Here is a 24551-nt window from a genome sequence, read left to right as displayed (position 1 = left end):
TTACTGTTGAGGAAAACCAGGCCAGCCACTCAAGTGATGAACCCTTATGACATCAAACCAAAACTGCTGCTGAGTCTTTTGCCCCAGAACGTTTGAGCTCTGTAGCCAGGAAAACTCACTTACTGGTAACCACTGACAGACTGAAACTCCTCTTGTGTGGGTTCTCTTAGTTTTTCCATCTTCCTGGCCTAACTTCTTTATATTCCTTGACCAAAATTTCTGTATTCTGAAATATTCTCCAGTGGTGATCTAAATGGTGTTCCTGAACTAATACACATTTTGCATAATACAGTGGTTATAGTAGGCAGTACTGTAGCTATCGTAGTAGTATAGTAAGGTAGCAGTGTAGTAACGTAGCAGTGGAAGTACAGTGAAACAGTAATAAAGATGTAGTTAGGTAGTAGCAGTGTGGTATGGTAGTGGTAGTGTTACAGGATAATAGCAATGGGGTAGTTAAGGTAGCAGTAGAAGTGTATTAAGAATAGAAAAATGGGAATAAAAATAAAAAAATAAGTAAACAAAAACCCCCCAAAAAACCTCACAAAAAAAAAAAAAAAAAAAATTTAAAAATTAAAAAAAGAAAAATGGAGCGGTCTGGGCAGCCCAGCGCCCGCCATGACGTCACCTCCCCACTCCGGAGGACGGCCCCGCCCTGCTCGGCCCTGCCCTGTCTCGTGCCGTTTACTGTTTACTACGAGGCGCGCGAGTTGCGGGTGTTGCTGCTGTGGGGCTGCCGACTGCGGCCTCTGCTGTGGGCACCGGCGCTGGCGACCGCCTCGGGACGAAAACCAATTCTGTGTCCACGGAGGACCACAGCCTAGTTCTGCCCCAGGCGAAACACGGCCTGGAGCTTACAGGCAGGACAGCCATTCAACACGCAGACCGCCGAGGACAAGGAGGAACCCCTGCACTTCATCTTCAGCAGCACAGAGAGCGTGCAGGGTTCTGCTTCCAAATATGAGTTCCAGGCCGAGACAAAGAAGCTTTTGGACATCGTTGCCCGGTCCTTGCACTCAGAAAAAGAGTTGTTTGGCCGGGCGCGGTGGCTCACGCCTGTAATCCCAGCACTTTGGGAGGCCGAGGCGGGTGGATCACGAGGTCAAGAGATTGAGACCATCCTGGTCAACATGGTGAAACCCCGTCTCTACTAAAAATACAAAAAATTAGCTGGGCACGGTGGCGCGTGCCTGTAATCCCAGCTACTCAGGAGGCTGAGGCAGGAGAATTGCCTGAACCCAGGAGGCGGAGGTTGCGGTGAGCCGAGATCGCGCCATTGCACTCCAGTCTGGGTAACAAGAGCGAAACTCTGTCACAAAAAAAAAAAAAAAAAAAAAAAGAGTTGTTTATACGGGAGATACGGGAGCTGATCTCCTGAGCCAGCCATGCCTTGGAAAAACTGCATCACAAACTGGTGTCTGACGGCCAAGCACTGCCAGAAATGGAGATTCACTTGCAGACGGATGCCGAGAAAGGCACCATCACCATCCAGGATACTGGCATCGGGATGACACAGGAATAGCTGGTGTCCAACCTAGGAACGATCGCCAGACCGGGGTCAAAGGCTTTCTTAGATGCTCTGCAGAACCAGGCTGAGGCCAGCAGCAAGATCATCGGCCAGTTTAAAGTGGGTTTCTACTTGGCCTTCATGGTGGCTGACAGAGTGGAGGTCTATTCCCGCTCGGCATCCCCGGGGAGCCCGGGTTACCAGTGGCTTTCAGACGGCTCTGGAGTGTTTGAAATTGCGGAAGCTTCGGGAGTTAGAACTGGGACAAAAATCATCCACCTGAAATCCGACTGCAGGGAGTTTGCCAATGAGGCCCGGGTGCAAGATGTGGTGACGAAGTACAGCAACTTCGTCAGCTTCCCCTTGTACCTGAGTGGAAGGTGGATGAACACCTTGCAGGCCATCTGGATGACGGACCCCCGAGGACATCAGCGAGTGGCAGCATGAAGAGTTCAACTGTTACATTGAGCAGGCTTACGAGAAGCCCTGCTACACCCTGCACTATAAGACTGTCACGCCACTCAACATCCACAGCATCTTGTTCGTGCCGGACACGAAACCGTCCGTGTTTGATGTGAGCCGGGAGTTGGGCTCCAGCGTCGCACTGTACAGCCTCAAAGTCCTCATCCAGACCAAGGCCACAGACATTCTGCCCAAGTGGCTGTGCTTCATCCGAGTTGTGGTGGACAGTGAGGACATTCCCCTGAATCTCAGCTGGGAGCTGCAGCAGGAGGGTGCACTCATCAGGAAACTCCGGGATGTTTTACAGCAGAGGCTGATCAAATTTCTCGTTGAGCAGAGTAAAAAAGACGCTGAGAAATATGCAAAGTTTTTTTGAAGATTACAGCCTGTTCATAATGCGGGAGGGCATTGTGACCATGGCCGAGCAGGAGGTCAAGGAGGACATAGCAAAGCTGCTGCGCTACGAGTCCTCTGCACTGCCAGCTGGGCAGCTAACTGGCCTCTTGGAATACGCCAACCGCATGCGGGCTGGCACCCGCAACATCTATTACTTGTGTGCCCCCAACTGGCACCTGGCAGAGCACTCTCCTTACTACAAGGCCATGAAGCAGAAAGACACAGAGATTCTCTTCTGCTATGAGCAGTGATGAGCTCACCCTGCTGCACCTTCGTGAGTTTGACAAGAAGCAGCTGATCTCTGTGGAGACAGACACCATTGTGGATCACTACAAGGAGGAGAAGTTTAAGGACGGGTCCCCAGCTGCCGAGCTCCTGTCAGAGAAGGAGACAGAGGACTTCGTGGCCTGGATGAGAAACGTGCTGGGGTCGCGTGTCACCAACGTGAAGGTGACCCTCTGACTGGACACCCACCCTGCCATGGTCACCGTGCTGGAGATGGGGGCTGCCCGGCACTTCTGCACATGTAGCAGCTGGCCAGGACCCAGGCAGAGTGAGCACAGCTCCTGCAGCCCGCTCTGGAGATCAACCCCAGGCATGCACTCATGAAGCTGAATCAGCTGCAGGCAAGTTAGCCTGGCCTGGCCCAGCTGCTGGTGGATCAGATATACGAGAATGTCATGATAGCCGCTGGGCTCATTGATGACCCCAGGGCCGTGGTGGGCCGCCTGAATGAGCTGCTTGTCAAGGCCCTGGAGTGACACTGACAACCAGAGGCCTCTGCCCAGGCAGGGGAAGAAGGACTGAAACCATAGATGACAGCCCCACCTCCTTGAGCTTTATTTACCTAAATTAAAAGTTATTTCTTAAAAAAAAAAAAGAAAGAAAAATGGGCCGGTCACGATGGTTCATGTCTGTAAACCCAGACGAGGCAAGTGGATTGCTTGAGGTCAGGAGTTCAAGACCAGCCTGGCCAACATGGCAAAACTCCATCTCTACTAAAAATACAAAAATTAGCCAGGTATGGTGAGGGGCACCTGTAATCCCAGCTACTCGGGAGACTGAGGCAGGAGAATTGCTTGAACCCAGGAAGTGGAGGTTACCAAGATCACGCCACTGCACTCCATCCTGGGTGACAGACGAGACTTTGTCTCAAAAAAAAAAAAAAAAAGTAGCACGATAGTAGTCATGTGGTACGGTAGTAGTAGTGCGATAAGGTAGTAATAGTATTGAAAGCATAGTAATAGAGTATTAGTCCCCTCTCCTCCTCTCCCCTCCCCTCCTCTCCCCTCCCCTCCCCTCCCCTTTCCTCCCCTCCCCTCTCTCCTCCCCTCCCTTTCCTCTTTCCCTTCCCCTCCCCTCCTCTGTTGCCCATCAACCTCAGCCTCCCAGGTTCAAGCAATTCTCCTGCCTCAGCCTTCCAAGTAGCTGGGATTACAGGTGTGTGCCACCATGCCTGGCTAAGTTTCTGTATTTTTAGTAGAGATGGAGTTTCGCCATGTTGGTCAGGGTACTCTTGAACTCCTGACCTCATGTGTTCCACCCACCTTGGCTTCCCAAACTGTTGAAATTACAGGCGTGAGCCGCTGTACCCGGCCAATAATGCCTTTCTTATTAAAAGTTACTTTGAAGAGGGTGCTTTAATCTTTGTCCCTATGATACATATCAAGAAAGTAAGACTCAGGGAGGTTAAATAACTCATCCAAGAATATCCAACTAGCAAGTGGCAGAACCAGGGTTAGGACCCAGATCTGTCTGACTCCACAGCTAGATATCTTTATTATTCTGTTATTTTAATGCCTTCTTATAGAGAGGAGGAAACTGAGGCTCAGAGAAGCAAAGGACATTATTTATGGTCTCCCAGCTATGTCAGACTTGATGCTAACTAAGCATCGTCTGACTTCATCCCAGGAGCTCTTCATAAATCTACTCCCCTAACAGAGTACTCATAAACTTTTTGATGTTATTTCTGACTGTAAAATGGTCACATCCCTTCTTGCTGACAGCAAAATTAGACTTCAAGTATAGAAATACTACTCTCGTCAATAAAAATCAAGAGACTGGGCTGGGCGCGGTGGCTCACGCCTATAATCCCAGCACTTTGGGAGGCCGAGGCGGGTGGATCACGAGGTCAAGAGATCGAGACCATCGTGGTCAACAAGGTGAAACCCAGTCTCTACTAAAAATACAAAAATTAGCTGGGCATGGTGGCACGTGCCTGTAGCCCCAGCTACTCGGGAGGCTGAGGCAGGAGAATTGCTTAAACCCAGGAGGCGGAGGTTGCAGTGAGCTGAGATCGTGCCCTTGCACTTCAGCCTGGGTAACAAGAGCAAAACTCCGTCTCAAAAAAAAAACAAAAACAAAAAACAAAAAACCAAGAGGTTGATTTTTTCTCCAGACAGGGAAAACTGGGACAAGTGATTGGGAAGTACCCATTGCACCTGTTATGGCTGCGGCTTTTGCTTTGCTGATATAAAGGTGAGGTGAGTCCTTTTAGTTTTGGTCAGACTTCATGTTATGAATCAGGCCTTATCCGCTGTGTTTACCCTCTCGTCATTATAGGGATATAGTCTTCTTAGGCTACTAGCACCTGCCTATCCCTTCTTTTTTTTTTTTTGAGATGGAGTCTCACGCTGTTACCCAGGCTGGAGTGCAGTGGCGCGATCTCTACCTCAGCTCACTGCAACCTCTGCCTCCTGGGTTCAAGCAATTCTCATGCCTCAACCTCCTGAGTAGCTGGGACCACAGGTGCATACCACTAGGCCCAGCTAATTTTTATAGTTTTAGTAGAGACATGGTTAAACCATGTTGGCCAGCTTGGTCTTGAACTCTTGACCTCAAGTGATCTGCTGGCCTTGGCCTCCCAAAGTTCTGGGATTATAGGCATGAGCCACTGTACCTGGCCTATCCCATCTTAATTTATCCAGATGGAATAGTTCTTTTGTTTGCTTCACTCCGTACACAGCATGTGTACCACCATGTGTATGTATCCTAAAACCTGAGCAGAAACTTCCATTAAAAATATTAAATATTGCCAGGCATGGTGGCTCATGCCTGTAATTCCAGCACTATGGGAGGCTGCAGCAGGGATCACAAGTTCAGGAGATCAAGACCATTCTGGCTAACAGGGTGAAACTCCATTAGTCAGGTGTGGTGGTATGTGCCTGTAGTCCTAGCTACTTGGGAGGCTGAGGCGGGAGAATCGCTTGAACACAGGAGGTGAAGGTTGCAGTGAGTCTGGGCGACAGAGCAGGACTCTGTCTCAAAAAAAAAAAAAAGATTAAATATTTCATTCCTCACTTTTGTCAATACCTTGGTAAACATAAATTCAGTTTGAACCCATGAGTCGGAGAGGAGAGCCAGTTTCCCTACTTCTCTGAGTGATTGTTTCTCTAATGCCAATCATCAGTGTGATAAATAATATTTACTTGAAAATTGAGCTCTGATTTTGCATGAAAGTTTATAGAAATTATGTAATTAAGCCTGCAGTTATTACTGATAGTTATTTAATCCCTCTCTCTGAAGCAACTTGTGTTTTTTCTTGGAACTTAGAGATAATAAATTAGCATCAAATATGTACCCGAGGTTTTGAGAATATGCTTGCTAAGTCCATGAATGAATAAATAGAAGGCTCTGGGAACATAGTTTGTATTTGACAAATATGCCTAGACCTCTTTTCTGCCCTTGGGTTCTCCACATAGGAGGTTGCCTAGAGCCCAGTGTTCTTCCTTTGAAATACCATGGTAGACACCAACTTGTTGTTATGTTCCTATGCACATAGAAGTATTTGGTAAATTGACATATTTCTCAAGTGTGAGATTGTGAGTAAAATGCCCAGTTACACATGATCTGTGGCCACTTGGCATCAGCTGGGATCAGATGTCCCGAGGTGGCCTTGTGGGGGCCTGTGTGCAGGAGTGGGGAAAAGGGTGAGATGGGAGAAGCTGGGCAGCACTCTTTCATCTTGTGATCCTGGTGTGTGAGTGATCAAGGAAGAGGTGGAGTAGCCTGAATCATGTGGGTATGGGCTAATCCATGACTGGAGCAAAAAGTCAAAGAGGGAACCCGAGATTTGATGTAGCACCTCAAAACCTCAGCAGGGCGATGTGTACCTGTGAGGAAATCAGAGGGTGACAAGAGCTCCATCTTTTACGTACAGAAAAAAACAAAAGGGTGGAGAAGTAGACCTTCGAATGAGGAACAGCTGTGTGCTGAAATGTCCCCCTCACCTCCCGCTGCCACAGCACCTCCTTGCCAGCACCTCTGCAAACCCTCTCTGGACATGTTTTCTTTTTGTTTGTTTGTTTTAGAGACGGAGTCTTGCTCTGTCACCCAGGCTGGAGTGCAAAGGCACGATCTCGGCTCACTGCAACCTCCACCTCCCGGGTTCAAGTGATTCTCCTGCCTCAGCCTCCTGAATAGCTGGTACTACAAGGTGCATGCCACCATGCCCAGCTAATGTTTGTATTTTTAGTAGAGACAGAGTTTCACCATGTTGGCCAGGATGGTCTCGATCTCTTGACCTCGTGATCTGCCGCCTTGGCCTCCCAAAGTGCTGGGATCACAGGCATGAGCCACCATGCCGGGTCTCTCTGGACATGTTTTAAAGTGATATTGAATAAACTGGCATTACTGAGTTGATGTATGATTAATCAAATAGCTTAACATTAATAAACTTGGTTCTATTCCCTGGGTGCTTACTGAATGAAAGATACCTAGCATTTGTCTTGCTGGCGTGTTTTGTTTTTGCTTGTATAGTGATTTTGGGTTTTGAGTTGTAGGCACTCTCCTTCGATGCTGCATATGGTCAGAAATCAATCCTGCTTCTGGCTTTATCAGTGAGTCTGTTAAGCTTATCAATTCTACCAACTTGCCTTTTCACTGGGTCCCCATAAAACTCTGCTTATCCTCGTCATAACCTGGACGTATTATATTAAAGTCATTTGTTTACTTGTTTATTTCCTACTCTGGACTGCATTCTTTGAAAGTAGAAATGATATTACTGTATCCTCTAGTTTCAAGCACAGGGCATGTCAGTAATTAGTGTTTCTTAAATGTTTGTTGACTATAAATTGGATCTAAGTATAAATGAGGAAATCTTAAAAATCTAGGAATTGTATTTAGTTTTGAGTGCTCAAGATTTTTCTCATGGCTGGGTGTGGTGCCTTATGCCTGTAATCCCAGCATTTTGGGAGGCTGAGGCAGGCAGATCACAAGGTCAGGAGTTTGAGACCAACCTGGCCAAAATGGTGAAACCCCATCTCTACAAAAAATACAAAAATTAGCTGGGCGTGGTGGCACATGCCTGTAGTCCCAGCTGCTTGGGAGGCCGAGGCAGGAAAATTGCTTGAACCTGGGAGGGGGAAGTTGCAGTGAGCTGAGATTGTGCCACTGCACACCAGCCTGGGCAACAGAGTGAGACTTCATCTCAAAAAAAGAATTTTTTTTTCTCATATTAGGAATCTCTCCAGCCCAGGAAGTAACATCAGAAGACATTGATATTTTTATGAGTTTGAACTCAGAGAGACTGAGTCCCATAAAATATTTGCAGAAGTACTGCCAACTCTCTCTCTCTTTCACTGCTATACCTGAAATCTGTAGGAAATTAATACATTCTGAGGAAAATGTGCCCCTGAAGTATCCCCTAAAAGTATAGGTTAATGAATACGAAGGATAACTTCTGCTTTATTCACCTCCCTTGCTGTATCATACAGCTGTATGTTTCTTTTTCTTTTATTTTTTTTCGAGACACAGTCTGGCTCTTGCACAGGCTGGAGTGCAGTGGCCCCATCTTGGTTCAGTACAACCTCCATGTCTTGTGTTCAAGCTATCCTTTCATCTTAGCCTCCCAAGTAGCTGGGACTACAGGTGCTTGCCACCATGGCCAGCTAATTTTTTTATATATATTTTTTGTAGAGATGGGGTTTTGCCATGCTACTTGCTGGTTTCAAACTCCTGAGCTCAAGTGAGCCACCCGCCTTGGGCTCCCAAAGTGCTGTGATTGCAGGCATGAGCCACCACGCCTGGCCTTATATTTCTTGATAAATGTATATTTATAATTGTAATGATCACCCCATTATTATGTGAAGAGTGTTATGATGATACATTAGTTTTCTAGGGTTGTCATAACAAAGTACCATAAATAAGGTGGCTTAAACAACAGAAATTTAGTGTCCTCACATTTCTGGAGGGTAGAAACTCAAAATCAAGGTATTGGAGGGTTGGCTTCTTCTGAGGACTGTGATGAAAAAAATCTGTCACAGGCCTCTTGTAGATGGTCATTTCTCCCTGTGATTCTTCACATTGTCTTACTTCTCTCTGTGTGTGTCTTTGAGCCCAAACTTCCCCCTTTTATAAGGATACCAGTGATACTGGATTAGGGCCCACCCTAGTGACCTCACTTTAACTAGATTACCTCTGTAAAGACCTGTCACCAAATAAGGTCACGTTCTGAATTACTAGGGGTTAGAACTTCAGTATATGAATTTTGAGGAGACAAAATTCAACCCATACTCAGTTTATCCATAACTTACTATACATTAAGGTAGAATCATGATGAACCTAGAAGGGAAATTGATGTCTCACAAGAGATCCTGTACTTGGAAAAAAAGTGCGTGAAGTAATAGCAGTTTAGCTGATCTTCTTTTGAGGAGGTGGTGAGTGAGCATTCAGTGAAGGAGTTCCATTGTGTTATATGGGGGCATATGCATGGAAAAAATCTGTGGGGGCAGCACAAGGGGATGGGTGATCCTTCGATTTGGGATTCCACCCATCCCTCAATCTCATATCATTTGGTTGATGCTGCATAATTTCCTCAATCCCAAATTTAAGGTGTGAACATGTGGCCAACGCTAAGCCAGTTTTGTTCTCTTTCTCTGAATATCGAGTGAAGTGACTTGTGGACAAAACAACAGTGGTAATGTTTGATGGTCATTTATTCCAGTAGCAGCAGCCCGAAAAGAAGGTCAAGTAACTCTAATGGCCTTCAATTCTGCCTTATTTTGGTTCTCAGTTTAGTTCTCTATCCTGCCTGTAGGTTCTGTATACTATCTGACATCTTCATAACAAAATCCTCACACTTTTTTTTGAGATGGAGTTTAGCTCTTGTCACCCAGGCTGGAGTGCAAGGGCACTTTTTCAGTTCACTGCAGCCTCTGTCTCCCTAGTTCAAGTGATTCTCCTGTCTTAGCCTCCTGAGTATCTGGGATTACAGGTGCAAGCCACCATGCCAAGATAATTTTTGGATTTTTAGCAGAGATGGGGTTTTGCCATGTTGGCCAGGCTGCTGTGAAACTGCTGACCTCAGGTGGTCCACCCACCTCAGCCTCCCAAAGTGCTGGGATTACAGACGTGAGCCACTGCGCCCGGCCAACAAAACCCCTTTTGCTTAGCTAGGGCTGATTCCTGATGCTTTAGGTGGAAAAAAATCTTAATTGCTATAGTGTTTTCTGAGGGATAATACTTGGTCTCTTTTAGATTTACAGACATTGTCTATACATGTTTATAGGCCTTGAGATAAAAATACATAGTAATAAATAGATTCCCAAAATAGGCCCTTTTAAGATTTCTTTTGGAAAATATATGCATATTTTCTACTTTCCAAATAGAATATATATACACACACACACACATGCATACGTATGTGTACTTAAAATATATTATGTGATATATAAATATATGTTAAATATATTTTATATGTAGTGTATATTTTCTACTTTTATATATATTTTATATATTTTATATTTTCTACTTTTTAATATATATTTTTTTACTTTCCAAAATAGAATATATGCATATATATACACATACACACACATATATGTATATATACTTAAGATATATTATGTAATATATAAATATATGTTAAATATATTTTATATGTAATATATTATAAATATTTAAATATATAATGTAGTCTTTTTATTTTTTAATCTTAAATTAAAGCAAACATATTTGATTGAGAATTGTTTTGTAGAAAAATAATGAAGGAAGGGCATGCCATGCTAGCAAATAACGCAGAAAAGCATACATGCTTATTTCTAGTTTTCTCCACCCTTATACACACACACACACACACACACACACACACACACACACACACACACACAGAGAGAGAGAGAGAAAGAGGTTCATTATCAAGTTATAGTGATTGATAAGTTAAAGACTCAGTTTAATGCTTTGGTTAGAAATAGAATTGTAATAGATTTTCCCAAATTATCTCTAAAGCAAGAAAAGACACTGAATGATTCAGGTAGATTTGAATTGCAAACCTAACTCTTATTATGTGAATCTACCAAAGAATAATTGTGTCTATGTACAAATTAGGATCAACAGTGGAATTTTGTTCAGAGTCCTGTTGAGATCCATATTGACTAGTCAGCTTAAATTATAAACTATGGTGCCTTACAGGTATCTGTCAGGTGCTTAACAACAAATAAAATATTTACCGAATTTTTATTATGCTCAAGGCACTGAGCTTATCTGCAATGACAGAAAGGCAAATAAGAACTGGGCATAGGCTTTAAAAGTTCATGAAATGCAAAAACATATGAAATCTGAAAATATTTGTGGAATTACCAAGTAAGCACTAGTACCATCAATAAAGTTAAGAGTTTTTATCTCAACTCTGACAGGTCTGAAGCATAGAATCCAAGAACAATTTCTTGGGCTGCTAACTTTTCCTGCTTTGAGTATTAATTGATACTTAAATTTTAGTTGTGAGATATGTATGATATTTTATGTAAGGTCTTATGTGCAGTTTTTATACAGATTTAAATGGGTACTTCTATCCAGGGCAACAGGCAACCTATCTAGAGAATTCTCAGCCGGCCGTGGTGGCTCATGCCTGTAATCCCAGCACTTTGGGAGGCCAAGGTGAGTGGATCACCTGAGGTAGGGACCTTGAGACCAGCCTGAGCAACATGGACAAACCTCGTCTCTACCAAAAATACAAAAAATTAGCTGGGCATGGTGGCGCATGCCTGTAGTCCCAGCTATATGGGAGGCTGAGGCAGGAGAATCATTTGAATCTGGGAGGTGGAGGTTGCAGTGAGCCGAGATTGTGCCATTGCACTCCAACTCGTGCAACAAGAGCCAAACTCAGTCTGGAAAAAAAAAAAAAAAAAGATAATTCTCTAAATTTTCTCTTCTATTTTGCTATTGTTATCCAATGTATGTTTCATGAGAGAAACATAAGTGCTGAATATGTTGAAAACATGCTAGATGGAAAGTCACAAAAGAACTGGTTGGAAAGAGGCAAAGTAGTATAGTCAAAATAGGCAAACCAGCCCCTCCACTTACTAGCTGATTGTAGGCATCATCTGGCCCTGTGAGGCACAATTTTCTCCATTGTCTAACAGGAATAGTAGCAATTCCTTCTTTATCTTTCTCATTGGGTTGTGCAAGTCTCAAATAAGAGAATATTGTAATCTCTGAAGTAGTACACAAATGTGAATCACTACAGTTAAATGATGTCACAGGTTAGATTAATTATAATGGAAGATTTTCAAAGCTATTACTGTTACTCTGTAAAAGTCTGAGTAGACAAAGACAGCATTCACATATTTTTATCTTTCAGATGGGTGTGGGAGGGAGGTGGGACAGTGGAGCTAGAGGGTCCAGTTGAATATATGAAATTTATAACACAATAAAATGCAGTGAACTGAAAGACTTGGAACAAACTGACTGCATTTTTTTTATCCTCTTCATGATCTGCTTGCAATAGATTTTCCCAAATTATCCCCAAAGCAAGAAAAGACACTGAATAATCCAGGTAGATTTTTAAAATAAGCTCTAAAAAAATAAGAAATGCATTGATGGCTTGTCCCTGAAAAGGAAATTAAATAAAACAATTAAAGCATATCTTCCACTGACTAAAATAGAGAGAATTCAACCATTTTATAATTGCGACCTTCACTGTAATCTTAGCTGATAAGTAGGTTTGGAGAGAAACTAAACTAAGAGGTATTGCTCTCCTTCCACTCCTCTGACAAGAACAGAAAGTCTGAGTCATAAAATAGAGGGCTTAGCCACTAGTTAGAATTTCAGATTTGTCATTTCTGTGGAGCCATTTTAAGAACTGATATGTTTTATAAAAACCCTAGACATTTAACGCCTGATGTTTTTGAGGAATATGTATGTGTGCGTACTTGTGGATTCTTACATGGGTTGAGTCTGTGTATTTGGTGGTTCATGCTCTTCAAACATTTCAGTCTGAAGCAAATTCACCCCCATAACATTTTCTGGTCTCATTAAGGCAAAGTCACTGGATAAATTATATTTGTTTTTCTGTGTCCTGTCTCAGTGCTCAGATTTTCCACTTAATTAGTCAGTGGCTGGATTTTATTTATCTGACAAGAAAAAGTCCAACATCACAAACATTTAGTTTCTTTCTCTCTCTCTCTCTCTTTTTCTCTCTTTCTCTCTTTCTCGTTTCACTCTGTTGCCCAGGCTGGAGGCAGTGGTGCGATCTCAACTCACTGCAACCTCTGCCTGCCCTTGAGTTCAAGTGATTCTCCTGCCTCAGCCTCCCAAGTAACTGGGACCACAGGTGTGTGCCACCATGCCTGGCTAATGTTTTAAATTTTAGCAGAGATGAGGTTTCGCCATGTTGGCCAGGCTGGTCTTGAACTCCTGACCTCAGGTGATCCGTCCACCTCTGCCTCCCAAAGTGTTGGGATTACAGGCTTGAGCCACTGAGCCAAGTTTAGTGTTCACTTTTGTGCTGTCAAGTCCAACTACTATGCTAAGGTGCCTAAGTTGGGTGAACTTCCAACATAATCATCTGCTCATATAAGCCCTCTGGCATAAACATTTAAACCTGGGTGGTAGCCCTGTATCACCAGTCTGCAAAGACACTGCCAATTTTGTGCTTTATTTTCCATGATTAGAATTTTTCACTTTGAATATTGTCCAGAGTTTGGGGACTGGGATATTTATGCAGATTGGGCCACCTCCATCCCAGGGAAAGCCTCTAATTATCAGGATATGGGCAGATTTACTTATCTCCTGGAAAAAAGCCAAAGGCCTATGCTCTTCTCTCAGGACGATGGGTGAATACTTGCTCTACCTTGTTCTTTAACTTAAACAAACAAACAAAAAATCCCTCAACTGGCTGTAGCCCCAACAACTGTAATGTTTGGAGGCATTTAGAGCAGAAAGATAAAGACACATGTACTTTGAGCAAATGGCTCAATTGCTTCTATTGCTCTTGTGTGTCATTTTAATCTGACCCATAATGTCAAAGCATAAGCACACAAAATAAATGGTTTAGTAAATTCAATCACTGTGGATACCCAAACTGTATAATGAATAACATTTCAGATACATTTGCTAGAAAATTGCTTTAGTGCTTTTTTCCATTTGGTCATCTGAAATATCTGAATTTTATCCCAATACTTTGTACAAATAGAGGCTATTATAACATTGCAAGACCAGATAATTCAAAGCAGGCCAGATAATTAAAAAAAAAACCTCTTTCTGGCTGGATGTGGTGGCTCATGCCTATGATTCCAGCACTTTGGGAGGCCAAGGCGGGCATATCACTTGAGGCCAGAGGTTTGAGACCAGCCTGGCCATCATGGCAAAACTCCATCTCTACTAAAAATACCAGAAAAAAAAAAGTGCTGGGCCTGGTGTCATATGCCTGTAATCCCAGCTATTCGGGAGGCTGAGGCATGAAAATTGCTTGAATTTAGGAGGCGGAGGCTGCAGTGAGCCAAAATCATGCTGCTGCACTCCAGCCTGGGTAACAGAGCAAGACACTGTCTCAAAAAAAAAAAAAAAAGAAAAAAAAAAAAGAAAACCCAAACCAAAAAACAAAACCCATAAATAAATTAAATAAAAATAAAAAAATTCTAATTTGGTAACTGCATACACTTTACTATTTTCACTCTGTTGACTTATAAAAGTTCAGCAGACTATGTTTATCTACAATGAAATCTCATTGACATAACCAGGATTAAAATTAGCTCTTGAATTGACAACCTCAGCTTAAAGTAGGTTACATCACAGCTAATATTTACATGTGGCACAGTAGGAAAACTGCTCAAACCAGAGCCATCCATGAAAAAGAGGTTCCTGTAACAACTATAACAATAATATTTGCCAATGTCAAAAGAAAAGAAGAGTTATGTTTCACAAGATAGAGGAAACCAAATGCATATGGTTTCATGACTTTCTCATCATTTAATTCTCCAGTGAATGTCTAATTCAAATTCTGGTCTTCTTAATGGGAATAATCTTATCAAAGCTACAAATGCTAATAATTAAAATATTTCTTACAATGGTAATTGCTATTGTGAAGGGAGTCACCTCTGATTTAAGGCTGAATTTTGGATAGTTTGGTGGCATAGAGTTAGATGACACTCCACTTCCTTAGAAGTATATCTTTGTAATTACTCATCTTAAGAGGATATTGAGAAACTTCCTGAAAGAAAAAAATGAACAACTTAAGGGTAGCTCAGAATTGGGGTTCAGATGTACACAGGTATGTCTGGTGGATTTAGGGCTGGGGTGTGTATGTTTTGGAGGTGGGAGCGCAAGTTAACCAATTTTTGTTGTTGTTTTTTTGAGATGGCGTCTTGCTCTGTCACCAGGCTAGAGTGCAGTGGTGCCATCTCAGCTCACTGCAACCTCTGCCTCCCGAGTTCAAGCAATCCTTCTGCCTCAGCCTCCCAAGTAGCTGGGACTACAGGCGCACGCCACCACACCCAGCTAATTTTTGTATTTTTAGTAGAGGGAGGGTTTCACCATGTTGGCCAGGATGGTCTGGATCTCTTGACCTCATGATCTGCCTGCCTTGGCCTCCCAAAGTGCTGGCATTACAGGCGTGCGCCCCTGAGTCCGGCCACAAGCTGACCAGTTTTGTGAAGTCTTGGAGGGAGTACCTGGTAACAGAATTCACAGTGAAGACAATGTGCTGCTGTACAAGTCAGACTCCAGTACAGGCCAAAGGAAAGAAATATTAAAGCGTGGCAGCTAATACTTGAAATCAGCCCTGATAAATTCACTCTGTATATCACCTGAAAGAGAAAGAAAAAAATGTGTTTTTCACTGTCTTTGCAACCCTAAGTCCCAGGCCCCTGATGTTGTTTTTTGCATTCTTCCCACTGCTGCCCATGGTTTCTGAGAATCCCCAAGGAGAGCATAACACACAGAGCAGATTATTTCACTTGTCTCTCTCTGTGAGCATTATTGGCTGGAAACAATCTTGGGAGGGCAAAATCAAAATAAAACAAGCAAAAATAAAACAAAATACAAACAAAACCTAGGTAGGAGCATGGTCTGCATAGTTCTGGCACTGTTAACAGCAGCACCAACGTAGGTGCCAGTGTGTGATGACCAGAACGGTTTGTAAGACATTCCTTAGTGATTCTGCCATACTGGGCAACTCAGGGAAGAAGAAACAGTTTGAAAGGACCTGGAATCCTTCGAGAGCAAGTCCAAATTTATTTTTATTAAAAAAAATATTTTTTTTGAGATGGAATCTCACTCTGTCACCCAGGGTGAAGTGCAGTGTCACCATCTCGGCTCACTGCAACCTCCGCCTTCCTGGTTCAAGCAATTCTCTTTCCTCAGCCTCCTGAGTAGCTGGGACTACTGGTATGTGCCACCATGGCTGGCTAATTTTTTCTGTATTTTTAGTAGAGATGGTGTTTCAGCATCTCTCGAACTCCTGACTTCAGGTGATGTGCCTGCCTTGGCCTCCCAAAGTGCTGGGATTATAGGCGTAAGCCACTGTGCCCAGCCACAAGTCCAAATTTAACTGAAAAATTGACATTATTTGTATCCACAAACTAATGAAGTTAATAGACATTTGGGTGAATATTCATCATCATTTTATTGGTAATTTTGTGATAACCTTTATGAGACAGATTTTGATTCATGATCACCGAAATATAACTTTAGCTCACACCTTCATTTCAAGTTATGCAATAATAGTTGTATTCAAACATACATGTACACATATATTTACTAATTTTAAAATTTTGTAAAGCTGTGGTGGCTCATGCCTATAATACCAGCACTTTGGAAGGCCGAGGCAGGTGGATCATTTCAGGTCAGGAGTTTGAGATCAGCCCAGCCAACATGGTGAAACCCTGTCACTACTAAAAATACAAAAATTAGCCGAGCATGGTAGCAGGCACCTGTAATCCCAGCTACTCAAGAGGTTGAGGCATAAGAATTGCTTGAACCTGGGAGACAGAGGTTGTAGTGAGTCAAGAATAATGCCACTGCACTCCAGCCCTGGCAATAAGGTGAAACTCAGTCTCAAAAAAAAAAAAAAAGGTGAGCTTAACTGTTTCCACAGATTGTGTTCTTTTGCTAGTGGTTATAATGCTGTACAATGAAGCCAGTTGAGTATACCCAATAGAAAAGCAAAAAGATTTGATATGAGAGAAAGTGGAATGGAGGGAAAAGATATTTAGATATTGTAGGGAGATCATTTTAAAAATAAAAATGACAACTATTGAGATACAGAGATGATTTTCAAATGTACATTTTATGTCTACATCAAATTCAACAACATCAATACAACAGGTAACGTTTATCAAACTTTTACGATATGTCTCAAACTGTGCTAGAGCCTGAGATACAAAGATAACTAAGTCACTGACTCTGGCATGATGAACTCTCCAACTGAAAAGGGAATAAATGGGTAATAAGTGCAATAAATAGTGTAAAAGCAATATTGTCTGACACAGAAGAAAGAGTGTAACAGCTTTTGGTAAAGTGGTTCGAGATGTCTTCACAGAAGGCTCCTTCATCTATATACCAGACATGAAGAAAACTATGTTCAGGGCTGGGTACAGTGGCTCAACACCTGTAATCCCAGAACTTTGGGAGGCCAAGGCAGGAGGATCACCTGAGGTCAGGAGTTCCAGACCATCCTGGCCAACATGGTGAAACCGGATCTCTACTAAAAATGTAAAAATTAGCTGGGTGTGGTGGCAGGCACCTGTAATCCCAGCTACTCAGGAGGCTGAGGCAGGAGAATCACTTGAACCCAGGAGACAGAGATTGCAGTGAATGCCACAGCACTCCAGCCTGGGCGACAGAGCGAGACTCTGTCTCAAAAACAAAAACAAAACAAACAAACAAACAGAAAAACCCTCAAAAAACAAAAAACAACAAGGAAGCATAAACCAGATTTTTATTTGCTGGATGAAAGTCCTTGCAGTTTTTCCCATGGTGTATTAGGAGAACCATTACATACTTAAAAGCTAGTATGACAAAAATTCAAGGAGTATTTTGGAGAATACTGGGAAATGAAGTTGGAAAGGTGAATTCCATTGAAGTCATTGAGACCTATGGTAAGGGGTTGAATTTTATCTTGCAGGTGATGAGAAACCATTGAGATGTTTTAAGTAAAGAGCAACATATTTAGAGTAATGAAAAAAAAAAAAAAGATAGCACTACCAGGCATCCATACAGATGACCTTCTCTTCCTACCTCTGTCCCATTTCTTTGTGGAACCCTTTCTATATGCATATTTGCATATGCCTGGTAGTGCTATCTTTTTTTTTTTTTTCATTACTCTAAATATGTAGCTCTTTACTTAAAAAAGTAAAGGCTGCTCCTCCCTCAGCCTCCCAAGTAGCTGGGATTACAGGTGCACACCAGCACGCCTGGCTAATTTTTGTATTTTTGTATTTTTAGTAGAGGCAGGGTTTCACCATGTTGGCCAGGCTGGTCTCAGACTCCTGACCTCAAGTGATCTGCCCACCTCAGCCTCACAAAGTGCTGGAATTACAAGTGTGAGCCACCCTGCCTGGCCTAGGTTCTCTGTTTTTAAGATCATTTTATTAATAAACGTCGTGGAAAATGGCTTGTCAGTAGAATCAAGTGCTTCAGTATTTATGATGATAAAATGTGATCTCTTTAAAGTTTCAAATATAGTGAAGATTATTTAAAAGGAGAGAGTTTTAGAGTTTTCCACTGTAGGAAGAAGATTCTAGGTTTGAATGAGTTAACCATGACATGTGGGAATCCACAGCCCATTTTGGTTTTTCATATACTTTTAAACATACTAAATGCAGAAAACAATGTTAAAGACTATGTTTTTGAAGAAGACATAGCTTGCTTTAAATTTAAAACACCAAATAGCAGAAATAAATGGGTACTTGAAGTAAATTAGCCTAAAATCACAAAGTCTTACCCTATTTCAAAATGTTTCTGATTAAGAGAGAAATAAGCTTATGAAATGTGTTTTCATGGATTATCGTTTTTATACTGACTATAGTTTGAATAGTTATTTTGGAATTTCTGCCAATATTGTGAAAAAATTCAGGCTTCAAAATATCTGTTGTGCAGTGCCTACTTATAGTGCACATTCAGTAAACATTTAGTTAAATTACGACAGTTCTCACTGTAATAAATTGGTTTCTTAAGCTGGATGCTTTTATTTAATACAATTTTTTGTGTGACCTTTGAAACTTTTGGATGATGGAGAAGTAATGTGGAGAGTTACTGCTGTTTACTAGTGTAAAGAAGAAATCCATATTTTCTTTTCTTTTCTTTTTGTTTGAGATGGAGTTTTGCTCTTGTTGCCCAGGCTGGAGTGAGATGGCGCAATCTGGGCTCACCACAACCTCAGCCTTCCAGATCCAAGCAATTCTCCTGCTTTAGCCTCCCGAGTAGCTGGGATTACAGGCATGTGTCACCATGCCCGGCTAAATTTTTGTATTTTTAGTACAGACAGGGTTTCTCCATGTTGGTCAGGCTGGTTTTGAACTCCCGACCTCAGGTAATCCACCCGCCTTGGCCTCCCAAAGTGCTGGGATTTCAGGCATGACTCACCACGCCCAGCCGAAATTCATATTTTCTTAACAGACTCTTTACAAATGTTATTCATATCCATAACTAGACCCCCTTAATGCTTCTAGATCTCACTGGGTCTCACAATCCGTTCCACAGACATTTACCTAGCACCTATGACACTGGTTTTATTGTTCTGATGTGTAGGTTTCAGTTGCTTAATATGTGTGTCCAGAGTGTTCCATTATTTCAGGGCAGAGCTCATGTTTTTCTTATCCTCTCTTTCTTTTTATCCTTTTGTCTCTGTGCCATCTTTTAACAAAGCATAGGATACAGAATTCCAATTCCATATCAGCAAATTGCACATCACTTTTATTGAGAACACTTAGAAAAAAAGAAGTGGGAGTTAGGAAAAGGGATGTAAGAAAAGGTGAATGGTGGCCCAGCTTGGTGCCTAAGAGCTCTGGCTCAGGTGTCAAAAGTGGGTTCCAATCCTCTCCTGATCACTCATTAACTGTGTGACCTTGGGCAAGGTACTAAACTTCTACTAACCCCCATTTCCTCATCCATAAAACGAGGATGACACTAATAACTATCTCATAAGGTGGTTTTAAGTTTTAAATGACATAATGCATAGGCCAGGCACAGTGGCTCACACCTGTTATCCCAGCACTTTGGAAGGCCAAGGTGGGCAGATCATGAGGTCAGGAGTTCGAGACCAGCCTGACCAACATGGTGAAACCCCATCGCTACTAAAAATACAAAACTTAGCTGGGCATGGTGGCATGTGCCTGTAGTCCCAGCTACTCAGGAGGCTGAAACAGGAGAATCACTTGAACCCAGGAGGTGGAGGTTGCAGTGAGCTGAGATCACAGCACTGCACTTCAGCCTGGGCAACAGAGCGAGACTCCATCTCTAAATAAATAAATAAATAAATGTAGTAATGCTTACGAAACTTAGCACATGGTTATCACCAGATAGATGTTATGATTGATATATAAATATGAATAAGCAAGGAGGTTTTTGCAGTAAAACATTGGAAGAGGAAAAGAGAGCTGAGGAAGCAACTACGGCCTTGGTATTACAGTTTTTTCTTTATTAAAATGAGAACTCAGATGTGCTTTGGATGTCCTTTAGCCAGAATAATTTCTGGAAAGATCCCAAGATATATTAACATGTATACTACAGAAAAGGTTTGAAAAATAGCTCCTCTGTTGTGCAAAGAAGGCCGGCATTCCAGAGAACCTTTCATACATTCACTTTTAAATTCCTGTGTCCCTAAAACCATGGTGTAAGCAGAAATGACAGGACTTAGAGCTCTAAGTTATAAAAATCAGAAAGGACCAGACACATTTAAACAATGCCTCAGCATGCAAGCCATTTGCAATAAAGCAAATTAATTTCTAATTTTCTTATTGTAACTTAGGGGAAGTGGTCTTTTGAAAAGTTCTTATTAAGCAAGAAATGAAAACAGGAAATGGATTTGGTAGTCTTCAGTCTTACTAATCTAAGATGCCAAATGTCACTGACAATTTCATGGTCTGCCTTTGTTTTAGTGTTGGCAAAAATAAAAAATAGACCAGGTGAGGTGGCTCGTGCCTGTAATCCCAGCACTTTGGGAAGCCGAGGCAGATGGATTAACTTGAGGTCAGGAATTTAAGATCATCCTGGTCAACATGGTGAAACCCTGTCTCTACCAAAAATACAAAAATTAGCCAGGCGGTAGTGGCATGCACCTGTAATCCCAGCTACTCGCGAGGCTGAGGCAGGAGAATCAGTTGAACCTGGGAGGCAGAGGTTGCAGTGAGCCCAGATCACACCACTGCACTCTAATCTGGGTGACAGACTGAGACCCTGTCCCCCAACAAAAAGAAAATTAAATTAAAAAATAAAAAACAATTGGGAGGCCAAGGTGGGTGGATCACCTGAGGTCAGGAGTTCTAGACCAGCCTGGCCAACAAGGTGAAACCCCGTCTCTACAAAAATACAAAAATTAGCTGGGCATGATGGAGGGTGCCTATAATCCCAGCTACTCAGGAGGCTGAGGCAGGAGAATCACTTGAACCTGAGAGGCAAAGGCTGCAGTGACCTGCGACTCTGCCAATGCACAGCCTGGGTGACAGGCTCTGTCTCAAAAAAAAAAAAAAAAGAAAAAGTAAAAGTAAAAACAAATGAAAATCAAACAACAACAACAAAAGCCAAAAATAAAAATGCCTGTGAGAGATTTCTTAGAGTCACTCATTATTAGCTCCCAGTAGAAATATTTCTTTAATCAAGTCCCGGTTTCCTGCTCTTTTATTGCATTCTTTTGTGAAGAATACCTAAAGAAATTAATTCTTGTCCTTTGGTGTGGGAGAGGACTATACTATGCTATCTGTTGAAGGCGCTACTGTGTGTTTGAGTACATTTCTCAAATAATTAGTAGGTGTGAGTGTCTCTGCCAATAGACATACTACATGTATTTTCAGTGGTCACTTGAAAAATACACCATAAGCTAATAATTGCTGACATTAACAAACAACAGGTATGAAGAGGCTGTTCACAAAAAGTACATGTAGTTCCATGTGTTTTATTTAATCTGTTTGAAATGAAGTTTAGCATATCTGTAGCACACAGCATGAAACATGTCACACATTTTGAATTTAACATTGTGTATAATGTATTCATAAGAATTATATTTTAGGATTTATCTTCAAATCAAAGTTAAAAGTTTCAAGATGCACAAAAATGGTAACTTTCTGTGAGAACTCTGAGAAATCACAGAAGACATGAAAATGAGGGGCTGGAGGAAGAAGTAAAGAACTTAGAAGGCCAGGTTGGGTGCGGTGGCTCACGCCTGTAATCTCAGCACTTTGGGAGGCCGAGGTGGGCAGATCACCTGAAGTCAGGAGTTGGACACCCACCTGGCCAACATGGAGAAACCCCATCTCTACCAAAAATACAAAATTAGCTGGGTGTGGTGGCACATGCCTGAAATCCCAACTACTTGGAAGGCTGAGGCAGGAGAATTGCTTGATTCCCTGGGAGGTGGAGGTTGTGGTGAGCCAAGATTGTGCCATTGCACTCCGGACTGGGAAACAAGAATGAAACTCTGTTTCAAGAAAAAAAAAAAAAAAAAAAAAGAACCTAGAAGACCAAAATGGAATTCTAAGATGACAGGGATCTACAACATAGAAAAGAGAAAGGACTGATGGAAAAAAGGAATGGAAAAAAATAGGAATTATTAAACAGAAGCATTAGATTCAAGTAACCCCAAAGCAATCATCAAAGTAGATGTTAACACATTTCAATACATGTTATGACTATGAGAAGCGTAATTCTAAATATTAGGCCCTTATGTTTTAACATACCAGCAAACACAATATTTTGTTTCTAATTTAACAAATTTTTAAGAATATTATGTTAGTTGTGACATATTTCCAGTAAATAATTATGTTCCCCAAGGACACTAGGTACAATAAAGTGGGTCTGACAATTAACTTACCTTTGAAAACTGAGCCCTTTGTTAGTTATAGGAATAGACTGGAACACAATTCTCCTCTCCTGCTTGGAGAATACACGAGTTGTGTTTTCTTTATGAATATTAGAAATTCTTTCTTTTAGCCAAATGAAGGGCGTGTATTTCTTAGGCAAGGAGTTACCAGGCTGATAATCCTGATGCAGTGGTTCTGAGTATCCTCAGAAGACCTGTAGTAGCATCAGAAGCACTAGAGGACTTGTTGGAAACACCAGTTTTTCTAGGCAGGGTATGGTGGCTTATGCCTGTAATCCTGGCACTTTGGGAGGCCGGACTCCTGAGGTCAGGAGCTCCAGACCAGCCTGGCCAATATGGTGAAACCCCATCCCTACTAAAGACACAAAAATTAGCTGCTGAGTGTGGTGGTTCACACTTGTAATCCCAGCACTTTGTGAGGCCAAGGCTGGTGGATTACCTGAGGTCAGGAGTTCAAGACCAGCCTGGACAACATCATGAAACCCCGTCTCTACTAAAAATACAAAAATAAGCTGGGTGTGGTGGCGCGTTCCTGTAATTCCAGCTATTCAGGAGGCAAAGACAGGAGAACTGCTTGAACCTGGGAGGCAGAGGTTACAGTGAGCCAATATTGTGCCACTGCACTCCAGCATGGGCAACAGAGCAAGACTCCATCTCAAAAAAAAAAAAAAAAAAATAGCCAGGTGTACTGGTGGGCACCTGTAATCCCAGCTACTTGGGAGACTGAGGCAGGAGAATTGACTGAACCTGGGAGGCGGCGGTTGCAGTGAGCCGAAATCATACCACTGCGCTCCAGTCTGGGCGATGAGAGAAAACTGTGATTAAAAAAAAAAAAAAAAGGCCAGGTGTGGTGGGTTACGCCTGTAATCCCAGCACTTTGGTAGGCTGAGGCAGGCCGATCACCTGAGGTGAGGAGTTTGAGACGAGCCTGGCAAACATGGTGAAACCCCATCTCTACAAAAACATGAAAATTAGCCGGGCATGATGGCACGCACCTGAAATCCCAGTTAATCAGGAGGCTGAGGCAGGAAAATAGTTTGAACCTGGGAGGCAGAGGTTGCAGTGAGCTGAGATTGCGCCATTGCACTCAGCTGAGATTGCGCCATTGCACTCCAGCCTGGGCGACGGAGCGAGAGTCTATCTCAAACACAAAAAAAGAAACACCAGTTTTCTGATTCCACCAAAGACCTACTGCCTCAGAAACTATGAGGGCAGAACCCAGCAATCTGTGCTTTCAGAAGCCCTCCAGGAGTTGCTGAAATTTAAGAATCGTTGTCCTAAAAAGTGGCCCTCATAATCAGATGCCAGGTAAGGAAAGACAACATTATTATCTATATGTGTGGTGTGTTAACAGGCTTTATGAAACACTTGCAAAGACCTAAATCAAACACCTTCTCTATGAGATATTCCCTGATCACATTAATGAAATAAAACTGTATTTCCTTTACTTTTCTACTGCTACAGATATCGCCCCCGATTAGGATAGTCCCAGTTTCTTATTTATCTTTGTTTGTCTTGCAGTGCACAGCATGTCACCCAGTAATTGATGGGTTTAAATGTTAAAATTAAATGGGATGAATTCCTAAAATAAACAAATGTGGGACAATTTATTGCACTCTGTTCAAATTCCCATTTTGAAGTGGAATTCAAACAAACATGACAGTAAAGGGGGACAGTGAGTCCAGGTATAAGATAAAAGGAGAAAGGGAAGAAATACAGAGAATTAGATAGGAGGAAGTGTCAAAGACTGCTGAGTGTAAGCCACCTTTACCTCTGCATATTGGTTTTCCTTTGAATTGTGGTATGTGCTCAGATTGCTTATTAGTTATATCATAGAGCTGTCGGAAGATTCTTTCAATTAAAATTTCAAATGTAACATTAAAATGGTTTGGATTCCTTCCTACTGAGCACTGGGCACCTTCTGTGGAGCTGGTGGAA

The 24551-nt window shown here is 42.2% G+C and overlaps 1 protein-coding gene and 1 pseudogene across 1 annotated transcript in view; both read left to right on the top strand.

Annotated features, from left to right (window-relative positions):
* The window catches only part of TMC1 (transmembrane channel like 1), a 479796-nt gene that overhangs the window by 135683 nt on the left and 319562 nt on the right, over positions 1–24551 (top strand). The gene's annotated exons all lie outside the window — the stretch shown is intronic.
* Positions 585–2914, top strand: LOC105718681 (heat shock protein 75 kDa, mitochondrial-like; annotated as a pseudogene).

The sequence above is a fragment of the Aotus nancymaae genome, unplaced genomic scaffold (genome assembly GCF_030222135.1).
Source record: "Aotus nancymaae isolate 86718 unplaced genomic scaffold, 86718_ANA_hifiasm-v0.15.2.pri h1tg000041l, whole genome shotgun sequence".
In the NCBI taxonomy this organism is placed as follows: Eukaryota; Metazoa; Chordata; class Mammalia; order Primates; family Aotidae; genus Aotus; species Aotus nancymaae.
Note: the sequence above shows the minus strand (reverse complement) of the source record. Positions and strands in the feature narration are given on the sequence as shown.